Source organism: Mytilus galloprovincialis, chromosome 1, assembly GCF_965363235.1.
Source record: "Mytilus galloprovincialis chromosome 1, xbMytGall1.hap1.1, whole genome shotgun sequence".
Lineage (NCBI taxonomy): Eukaryota > Metazoa > Mollusca > Bivalvia > Mytilida > Mytilidae > Mytilus > Mytilus galloprovincialis.
In genome coordinates this window covers 62,540,760-62,552,796 of record NC_134838.1, presented here as the reverse complement: position 1 = coordinate 62,552,796, position 12,037 = coordinate 62,540,760, and the positions used below count along the sequence as shown (strand labels likewise).

The following is a 12,037-nucleotide window of genomic DNA, read 5'->3' as shown; positions in this document are numbered from 1 at the left end:
CATATAAATGTTGAACATATGTCGCACTGCCCAATATTGTGACCTTTAAATAAAACAGTGTAGTGCATAACATTCTAGGATATAATGTTTTACGAAACTTCATACTAAAATGTGCACAATTTAGCCATAAAGGGAGATCCTATGGGAAATTGCATTGTCTATATTTACAGAAGATAACCTGCAGTAACTGTTTTGATTTGTATGTATTAAGGGGGACCAATACATATTTCTATATATTTCTTCCAATAAATAGCTTGAGGAACAAATTTATACAAAATGGTGTGATAAATTTCTGGTAACTAGTTACTATAAATTTCGAATTCAAGACAATTAATACGGTAACCTTATCAATTGAATAAATAGAAACTCATTAAAAGTACTACGCTATCCAGCCGATATTGTAATAATAAATAATCATACAGCTGCTGTAACTCTGTACCAAAAGAGGGAAATCGTTATAGTAGATATTGACTCATCTAAATTAAATTATCAACACTATTCTTATAAAAGACCGCTGCTATGGGATAACATGTACAGCTGAACAACTAGTAATCGGTCTTGAGTCGCAAATCATCCAGACAATGGATCGATATGGAAATATATTATCCAAAATAACAACAACCAGCACAAAGACTTATTGTACAATTTGTAAAAACAAAATGTAAAAACAAATTGTATTACGTGGGTTTAAATGATAATGCTGTGTATTCGTGTAATTTGAATGGTGACGTTTTATGGAAAGTTTACTGCAACGAATTAGTTAGACCAAATGGTTTAACAAATGATTCTATTGGGAAAGCTTTGTCACTTGCGAAAAAAAATTAACAAAGTCATTATGATTGAAAGCAGTGGAAACAAGTATAGGGTTGTACTAACCGATCAAGATGAACCAGAAGCTATTCATTATGATATTAAATCGGATGTACTTATGGTGTGTAATAAAACAGGTTTATTATTCTTATATAAAGAAGCACATAATCTGAACTTGTGAGAAATATTATATTGCTTTGAAATATGTGCTAGATATATTCTGTCTTACTGTCTTTAAAAACTGCAGTATCGAACAGCTAACGTCATTTCTTTACATTATATGTAATGCAAGAATTTCAAGAATTTCCGGATGATGGAAGTGTTTAACAACCTTGACTGATTTTAAAGCCCTGGCATGGTCGGCTCGGTGCCCGGAGGCGTTTGGTGAGCGTTTAAATATTTTCTGCAGTGGGTCAGGAACAGGTGGAAGACGTCATTTTGGTAGGCCACTATCTTGGTTTTGTTGAGTAGTTTTGGTGTTTTTACTATTTTGATGTTTATTTACAGTCTATACTCCACACCGGCTGCTTTCAGGGCCAGATTGGTCAGTTTGGCAGCCCGCTTACTACGATGACGGAGTATATATAGAAGATGAGTCTCGGACGTAGCATTAACGATGACAGGAAGCATTATCAAGACCAAAGTCGTGAGACAGTGAAATGGAGGTCCAAGTGGTTGGTTAATATTTAGTTCAGTCTATTTTATACTAATTTTATTGGTTAACGTGAACGTGTCATTTAACGTAACAAAAGTCAATAGACTGGGAACGTTATCACTTACCGACGTCACTTTGTATAGCATTGACTCCAGGTAAAGCATACGAAACATTAGCCCATTCTTGAGTTTATAGTCTTTGCTTGACTCTTTTCAATATAACATCCCCAAAATTTATTGTACATCGTCAGTGCGTCAACCGCATCATACAGAAATGTGTAACGTGGCGTAACGTGAAAGTAAAAGCGTTTCCACAGCAAACGCATCCAATACCGAAGGATAGAGTCACCGACATGATAACATTCCCGACAACTGTTGTTTAGTTCGCTAGACCACTCTTCTTTATGGAAAATTGACTTATGACTAAAGTTATATTTGCCTATTCACATGCGAGTGTATTCTTGCCCTATATATTGAACTCATCCAAGATTTGACAATCGAGTCAATCAAATTAGCATTTAGCAAATTTGTTAGTAGAAGAGGTGTTCCTAGTACTATGTATTCCGACAACGCACCAACCTTAGTTACCCGCATGACATTACGAAGGAAATTAACATTCAAATAAATTGGATATTTATTACGAAAGCAGCATTAAGCTCAATGCCCTCTTCATTAAATAACACACAAACAAACAAAAAGCACTTCTGAAAATATAGCAACATAGCGAGAGACAACCTTTTAAGAGATTCTTGACAAGTGACATCCTAAATTAAAAAAATATTCAGAATAAAGAAATATCATTTATTAGATATTAGGCAAAACACATTTTTATAATCATGTATTATGATTAATATATTTACACGGGTCTAAAACATCCATTAGTTAATTGCACTTGCATATTTGGCAAATCATTGCACCGAGACATACCTGTGACTAATAAAACAATAATTATTATAATATCCAAAATCATGATGTCGGCTTAAACTTCAGATTAATTTCTAATGAATCTGGTCCACGTGATCTAATCCAAGACTATGTTCCATGCGTTCTAACACTAAAGTCTGAGAACTTTCTTTCAATCCTTCCATAAATACATCGAATGCTTTTGGTCCTCTTCGTCGGAGGATAATAAAAAAAGTATTTGTTTGATCACACGTTGTCTCTTTACTTCTGATTTCGTCGGCCATCTTTGGTGAAAATACACCTCTCTCCAGCATTAAATCCAATAGACCTTCCATCTTAAGGTTATCTTTCAGAAACTTGCAATTTTTCCGTAGAACTTCATCATGAACATGATCCATGTTTTTAGAAATCCTGCAACGAGAGCAATGTTACTGAGATCTATTTTCAAATTGTCAATCATTTCAGGAAGGAAATCCTATAGTTTGATGACATAAGAAGTTAATGAATAATTACTCCGTTTCTGATTTTGCTTTATCGTCTTCATCAGCATATATGAAACTTCGAACCGTTGGTAAGAATGGGTCATTTTCAATCATAGATGAAAATTAAAAGAACAGTTATATTATTGGATTGCAATGGTTAATGCATATGTAAATATAAGAAAGGTGGGTATGCCAATACAAACTAGGAGGTAATCATTTCTTTGAGAGAGAAAAATAAACGGAAAGTATAAGGTTTCCTCAACCATAAAGTGTTTTCTATTTTGATTCTATTAATTTAAAGGAGCAACTCTCTTTACTTAGAAATGTAAAAAGAAAAACAAAGGGACAATAAAAACAGCAATCGAAGAAAGACAGACAACACAAATACAATTAATCAAGTAACATAAACTTAATTTTAAGGGAGATGGCTTCTCAGTTTCAAAGTAATTAACTTTTCAAAACACTAGCAAATATTGATAGGGGATTAATTAAGGAATCAAAAGAGCAAAAAAAATATATAGGTCACCGTGCTTGTTTTCGAGATATTAGCCATTGAAATTTTGGCGGGAAAATGTTCTCTCTTGATTTTTCATAGCTTTATCATTGACAAGTTGAAGTCCTCAAAAACCATTTAAAAATAATTAAAATTTTATAAGACTTTAACAGACAACTTATCATTATACATTTAAAAGAATTATAAAAAGAAAAATGGGGGTCACCGGGCAAAATTTGTTAAGGCATTCAAATGGATAAAACCAGAGGATTCCGAAAATCTGACCAAAAATTAAAAACTTGACAAGCGAGCTTCCTTAACCATTGCTCTAAATGGAAAGGATGCTTCTTATTTGCAAGTAGCCCCGGTTTTGTTGATCGCAACACATAAACAATCAATTATAAGTTAAATTAGTAAATGTTGATGATATTTAAAAAAACTGTGTTCATCAAACCGACCCAATCTAAAAATTTGATGGTCGTCAAATCACTCAAAAAAAAAATCTTGCAGGGCAAAGACATATAAATACTTGAATACGTGTGCAGCTAAATGACCAAAACATCGAGCCTTTATGAATAGCCCAATCCAACAAATTTGACCGAAGGAATTCTAGTCACATAGTTGTTTATTCTCAAGATATCATTTATGTGATGGCATAATACAAACTTACATGATACAGAATAAACAGGTCAACAGGAGACGTTGTGGCTGCGACCTTTAAAACATATTAGGAGTAATCTTTGATATAATCTATATTCCACAAAGGGTAAATAAATATTGCTGACATCCTTTAAATGTTTTGAAATAAGGATTACAATCGTTTGACCATTATAATGGTTTTAAGGAAAAAAGGAAATATTGATATGAACCGCAATGATTTGAATATTGTATCAACTTGGAAATATATATATGACATACAAGTGTCTACTTAAATACTCCCTTCAAAAAGGGAAGTTGTATATCTTAAAATAAAAAGCATTTATTCAGCCAGTAAGTAAAGTTCTTAACCTACATTAATTGTCATGATTTAGGCTTGCTATGTCGTTATGTCAAAAATAAAGGTATTTGTGGGTATGAACTTACGAAACCCAATTTTGCTTTAAAAATTAAAATATGGTAATTTGGTATTTTGACAATGAGACTATTCACCCGATTTTAAATGACGTGGGTAAAAGTAATCATCTTTAAAGTTTTTTTCTTCTTAAATTTTTGTACAGTTTAAAACCTGTTTCGAAAAATCAATACATGTCATTGGGGATGTTGATGGCAAAAAATACCAAACCAAGATGTTGAAAAACAGGAAGAAATCAAAAATACGTGAAACTATTAAAAGGGAACAATTCTGATATAATAAATTTGATTTCTTTGCGTGATACAACAACTAATCGCAACAGAATGGCTCCTGTGCAATATGAAGCTTAATAAAATAATTCAATATCATCTAAAACAATCCTGAGATTCTTAACTTTTGTACGCTTTTAATCACATATATGTTTTTACCTTTCAAGTACGTTATCGATAAATAATGGAAGTACTGACATTATTTGAAGTAATAGTAATTTGAGGTAGCACAATACAAAGATTTTTCATCCCCAATCAGACATCTTTAAAGTGATGTTATTCCATTCATCCTTCTTTGAATTTTACAAATGAGGTACCAAAAGAAAGAAGAATGATTAATTTTTTAAATTGTGATAATTTTATTATGACATAATTATTACATAATTAATTATTATGTAATTAGTTGCTATATTGTGATGTCCACACTTGAATGAATTTAGCTTTTTTGTTATTCATAGCATCCCAAAATATTTTATAGATTCTTGCAGAACACAGTTTGACCTCCAAAACAATGTCTCAGATTTTTCCTATTGTATTTCATTCTCTCATAAATCTTCAATGAAGTTTGCAACATCAATTCATAAGAGATCACTAAATTCAATTGGGTATAAAATTTGTTCTATTGATGTTTTTGGAAATCTGAGACACAGTTTTGGAGGTCAAGCTGTGTTGTACAAGAATCTATAAAATATTTAGGAATGCTATGAAAAATAAAGACGCTAAATTCATTCAAGTGTGGACATCACAATATAGCAACTAATTACATAACAATTAAGTATGTAATAATTATGTCATAATGAAATTATCACAATTTGAAAGATTAATCTTTCTTCTTTCTTTTGGTACCTCATTTATAAAATATAAGGAAGGATGAAATGAACTACATCAGTTTAAAGTTATCTGATTGGGAGTGAAAAAATCTTTGTATTGTGCTACCTTAAACGGGTAATTTTCACAGGTAATAAGTAAATTATATTCAATTTGCTTCACTAATATACCTATATGCACTTAAGCATGTTGATATCGGTCTTTCAAAATGAATTTCACATAAACAAAAAACTATGATATCAAGAGTTAAACGTCTTCCTATAACATAGTTGTTTAGGTACTTATGACGAAAGAACTGACAAGGTGTGTGAGCCAACATCACTAAGGAACATAAACGACAAAATACCAGATATGTGTACTAATTCCGTATACATCGGAATAAGACAACAACAAGTCCACGTTATCACTGACATTTAGCTTGGACATAGTTTCAAAAGAACTACAGAGAAACTACAAAACATCCAGATTTTAACAATCGGTCTTCATCGGCATCTAAAATCAAACTTATTTTGAACTGAGTTTTATTGTTCATATTGTTGTGTGTTTGTTTTTCTACATTGGCTGGAGGTATAGTAGGAGGGTTGAGATTTAAAAAAAAAAAAAAAAACATGTTTAACCCCGCTGCATTTTTGCGCCTGTCTCAAGTCAAGCGCCTATGGTCTTGTCAGTTTTAATTTTAGTTTCTCCTGTATATTTCGAAGTTTAGTATGTCGTCTATTATCACTGAACTGGTATACATTTTTGTTTAGGGGCCAACTGAAGCACGCCTCATGGTGCGGGAGTTTCTCGCTGCATTGAAGACCCACTGGTGACCTTCGACTGTTGTCTGCCTTTTGGTCGGGTTGTTGTCTCTTCCCCATTTTGTTCAGTTGTTTTCTTGAACATATTGAATAATGTTGGTGTAATATTGATTACAGTTATGTTAAAGGATCAAATATCAATTTAATAAATGTGAAAAAATCTACACTTCAAGTCTATAAAGATATTAGTTGGTAGGATAGAATAATGCCATAACCAATATATAATCTCCTATGGCTAAATTGTATACATTTAAGTTAAAGGTAATTGAAGAAAGCCCTTCGAAAGCGGTTCGAAAATTCATATATATCCTACTTTGTCTGGCTATAAAACCATAACATTGCATAATTGTTCAAAGTGTATTTCAAATATGTCGGTTATCTTGTCATATCTTTCACATTTACAGCAAATACTTGTTTTCCTATGGATAATAAATAAAACAAAACTGAATATTTTTTTGCATTTCTTACCTTGTTTACATTAAATTTCAGTACCGTCGAGTATGCAAAACTCAAAAGTAACTTCCGATACAACAATCGTGCATTAGCCTGCTAATTTTCACTTAGACAAAAACAAAAATACCAACGTATCTAATATTAAAGAACTTAGATATACAGGTATTTTTTTTTATCTACAGTTAAATGTCACACATAACAGTCACTGATCCGGGCATATCTGTTTCATGCTATATAACCATAAATAATAATTCTAAACATTTAAATAATAATCATAATTATGATTGCTACCTACAAATAAATGAAAATCTAACAGCTAAGTTTTTTTTCATTATTAAGACTACCTTTTAAATTCCCGTTAAAGTAGTTTCATTATCAATTCTCTGGTTTACTCGTTTCGTTCATACATCCATTTCTTCGGTATATTTACTCTGTATAAAAGTGTCAAAAGCATCCGAAAACACCGGTTTTCATACCATTGACATTGATGGCATTAGTAAGATTAGTTGTCAATGTTCTTTACCTTCATTTTTGTTGATCTTCGGACAGTTTAACTTTTGATTAAACCGCAACTGATGAATCTCAGTATCTATTCAAAATGTGCGTTTGGCGCACTTAATAGTTATGAAAGGTACCAGGATTATAATTTAATACGCGCGTTTCATCTACATAAGACTCATCAGTGACGCTCAGATAGAAATAGTAATAAAGCCAAACAAGTAAAAAGTCGAAGATCATTGAGGACCCAAAAATTCCAAAAAAATTGTGCCAAATATGGCTAAGGTAATCTATTCCTGGGATAAGAAAATCCTTATTTTTTTCGAAAAATTCAAGGTTGTAACAGGAAATTTATAAAAATGATCATAAAATAGATATTCATGTCAACCCCGAGGTGCTGATTACTGGGCTGGTGATACCCTCGGGGACAAAACATCCACCAGCAGCGGCATCAACCCAGTGGTGTAAATAGTTATCAAAGGTACCAGAATTATAATTTAATACGCCAGACGCGCGTTTCGTCTACATAAGACTCATCAGTGACTCTCAGATTAAAATAGTTATAAAGCCAAACAAGTAAAAAGCTTAAAAAAAGTTGTGCCAAATACGGCTAAGGTAAATATATACTTGAAATCTTTAATAAGTTTTTACCACTGCACTTGAGAAAAAAAGTTAACAGCAACGAATAAGATAAACATTTCTTGGACTTGTTTACAGTCACACTCAAAATGCATTGACGCCATGATCTCCTTCTCACAAGACCTTCAAAATTAAAAACAGACGGTCACTTCACTGCCAGTTCAAGAGGCACATAGCACAGGTTTGGTAGAACATCTTTGCTAGTAGTCAGAGATTGGTCTGACGTTTGACGATCAACTTGAGGGTTTTTGGTCCCTAACAAACTCGCAATATATCTCTCCAAGAAAATAAACCATACATCATTCGATTCCTTATCGACTCAAAGGTAGATAAAATATATAGGATTATGATTGCTAACTTATCAAATCTCTGGAAAACCTGTGATATTGTAATACACGTTCATAAAAGAAATCATTATCAATGCACAACCAACAAAAAGCAAATATTCAGGAGTTTTATAATTAATATTGATGGTTTTCAGGTCGAAGTTTTATATTTTTTCTTAATAATGGTGCAATGTTCATTTGGATAAATGCAGTATATGACGTATACAAATATATTCTAATATAAAAATATGGAGATGTAGTTTGATTGCAAATGAGACAGCTATCCATCAGAACTCAAATGACGTAACTTGTTTAATTATTGATCCCTATATGGCCTTTCCTTATTGGCAAAATTCATACATTTCATTTTACTCCCAGAATTTATTTAATTAACTTTTATTGAAGTAGTAAGTCCCTACAGTGCAAAAACAAACTTTATTTCCATTAACCAACTAATATCAGCGAAATAGTTTCATATTTAAAAAATGATTTTTTTTTTCTTTACTTGATAATGAAATTATTACGATTTCAAGATGGAAACTTGCAACGACAAATTTGATTCGACTATGTCCATGTTTGGTATATGAACTGCACAAGACACACAATTCACCACAATCAATACTCGTTTTCGGTTTAATAAATCTATTGCCTACAGCCTAAGATATCAACACGACATCAACATATTCAAAGCATGTCTAATGACATATGTCTTTAGTATTCGTCTCTTTAATCCCAGTATACTGTACACTTGTTTTCGCTTATGATACAGTTGTATTTCAACGAGAGGATCTTTTAAATCAAAAGTTTTCATTTCAAATCATATAAAACAATATTAAAAACGATGTACTTTTCAAATTTGTACTTTAGCTACACGAAACATACATCAACAATTTGTTAAAGAGAACATAGCCCAGCTTTAATTTGATTTCTTACCTCGAATATATGTTTAATTATCCAAAACAACTCTTTAATTTTGTAGGAACAGTCGTTGTTTACAAAATATGTCAATATACTAGTTGATATAAAATCTATAGAAGTACAAAAATATCACCAATGACTTCACAATATATTTCACTGATGTGTATTTTGTACTTCAAAAAAATTACTTAAGAGATATGCATCCATAAAAAGATAATTTTTATGAGTGTAAAATTGAAATTTCAATCCGTTTAAAGATGTAATAAAAGCTGGTGGAGCATTCTTTTTGTTTAAAATTTACTATGTGCTTCTGTAAAATATATAAATAAAGCTGAGACTACTATATACTATATATGTGTTATAGTAGTCTCAGAATAAAGTAATAATTCACGAAAATCGTAAATGTTTATTATAGTTGTCCAATTGTTTTCAAATACTAGTACGAGGTTTCACCAAATTAAAAAATAAAAATCTTCTAAAAACTTATGGCTGCATGCGAAATGCATTTTCTTTTTTAAATTTGAAAATTGTAAATCACCACTGCAATATGAAAATAACACTTAAAATTGTATGCATTAGAAGTGCGTTTCCGATTCACCTTCATCAGAAACGTTCGAAGTCAAATATTAGAAAGCCAATATTGTATAAGTACTACAACAAATGAAGAGCTGTCCGACCAAAGGGACCTAAAACTAAAACTAGTAGTCTAATCCATACAAAGTCAACTTTGCTTGAGGGAATTAGAATCTTAAGTTTTTTAATATCTAAACGGACATGTTAGTCTTGTATGAATTTTAATTTTAGATCCTTTTATATATTTCATAGTTTAGTATGACGTCCATTATCACTGAACTAGTATCCATTTTTGTTGGAAGAGCCAGCTGAAGAATGCCTCCGGGTGCAGGATTTTCTCGCTGCATTGCCTGAAGACCCATTGGTGGCATTCGGTTATTATCTTTTCTTTGATCGGTGTGTCTCTTTGACACATTCGCCATTTCCATTCTCATTCTTTTATGTTAAGAATTATGTGTTATTAATGTCAGTACTGAAGCATTGACACTACTAAGTTAATAATACCCATATATGTATATTAATTGTGGTATCGAAACGCGATTCTCGCTTACAAAATCATACGCCTGGTATATTTGAATTGTTATTCCATCTATCCAATGCTATACACAAACAAAATAGCACTTAATGATTTGAAAATTTGAACACAAACAAAGAGTTCTATGAACATCCTACACCATGCTAGGTAAACATTGCCAGAGGGAGTTGGAACCTCAGTTTCTTAAAATTTATAAACGGCCAATTTAAGAAATGTTTCTTATAAATCATGTAAACACCGAAGCATCGAAACTTCAACTTCGTACTTTATTTGGCATTCTAACTTTTATTTATTCGAGAGCACTGATGAGTCTTTTGTAGACGAAACGCACGTCTGGCGCAAATACAAAGTTTGGTATATATGATGATTTTATCAATTAAGATGATGATACCTTCATGGACTAATCTACCAACAGTGTTATAAATTCAGATCGGGATTATGCCAAAGAACGTCTCGTCCTTTTCTAAAACAGGATAATTTCTAATGTTCGTCCGAATATACCAAGACCTTGTTGATAAATATTCCGTACAAACTTCACAAATATATATATACTTGATGGTCTTGAAGCCGTTTCTAGGAACTGACGTTGTTTATCATCTTATTTGCGTTTTATAGTGTATTCTTTTGTCTTTGAAGATTTTTGTCCTTTACTAATTTGTCTGTTTTGGTGGTGTCCTTTTTAGCGTGGCACGGGATTTTGTACATTCAGTCATTGTGTTATTGTGCTGTGGTATTTTTTCTTGTTGTGTATTTAGCATTATTTTTTCCTTGTGTGCTTTGTATGCCATTTTGTTTTTCCTTTTACACAGACTTGTATGTTTTTATAGTGGTTAAGATTATAACAAGTTTGACTTCACTGCGCTCTTGTTTTGAAATTTGTGTCTGCTGTGTTTGTTTGTTTTAATCAAACATTGTTGTCAATAAAATGAAATTTTCTGCCACTGTCATACAAGTGAGAGGTTTGGCTGGCTACAGGGCAAGGTTTAATCCACCATTTTATACATAAAGAGATACCTACCGACTTGTTTCTTTATTATTATGAGGCTGACTTCATGCAGGAACTTCTTAGGAAGAAAGATAAGAAGTTAGCAATATCCTTTAACTCTACTTTTTGCTATATAGATGATGTTCTTTTACTAAATAATTAAAAATTTGGTGACTATGTGGAACGCATCTATCCCATCGAGCTAGAGATAAAGGATACAACAGATACAGTTAAGTCGGCCTCATATCTTGACTTGCATCTAGAAATTGACAATGAGGGTCGGTTGAAAACAAAACTTTACGACAAAAGAGATGATTTCAGCTTTCCAATTGTGAACTTTCCATTTCTAAGTAGCAACATTCCAGCAGTACCTGCATACGGGGTATATATCTCCCAATTGTTACGATATTCCCGTGCTTTTATTTTTTATCATGATGTTCTTGATAGAGGGTTGCTGCTCACAAGGAAGCTATTAAACCAAAAGTTCCAAATGGTGAAGTTGAAATCATCCCTTCGTAAATTTTACGGACGCCATCACGAGTTGGTTGACCGTTATGGTATAACCGTTTCACAAATGATATCGGATATGCCTTACGTCGTAACTACAATCCCCTTCCCTTTCATGAATGTGACCTACCGAATTAGACTATTTACCGGATTTGTTATCACATAAGCAACACGACGGGTGCCACATGTGGAGCAGGATCTGCTAACCCTTCCGGAGCACCTGAGATCACCCCTAGTTTTTTGGGGGGTTCATGTTGTTTATTCTTTAGTTTTCTATGTTGTGTCATGTGTG

General features: G+C 32.4%; 1 long non-coding RNA gene across 1 annotated transcript; it reads right to left on the bottom strand.

Annotated features, from left to right (window-relative positions):
• Positions 1-2,251: 2,251 nt before the first annotated feature.
• LOC143080698 (uncharacterized) lies at positions 2,252-6,964 on the bottom strand. The gene is made up of 2 exons (XR_012979771.1): positions 6,780-6,964; positions 2,252-2,778 (listed from the first exon to the last, which is right to left on the bottom strand). It is a non-coding gene; the product is annotated as an uncharacterized LOC143080698 (long non-coding RNA).
• Positions 6,965-12,037: the final 5,073 nt, after the last annotated feature.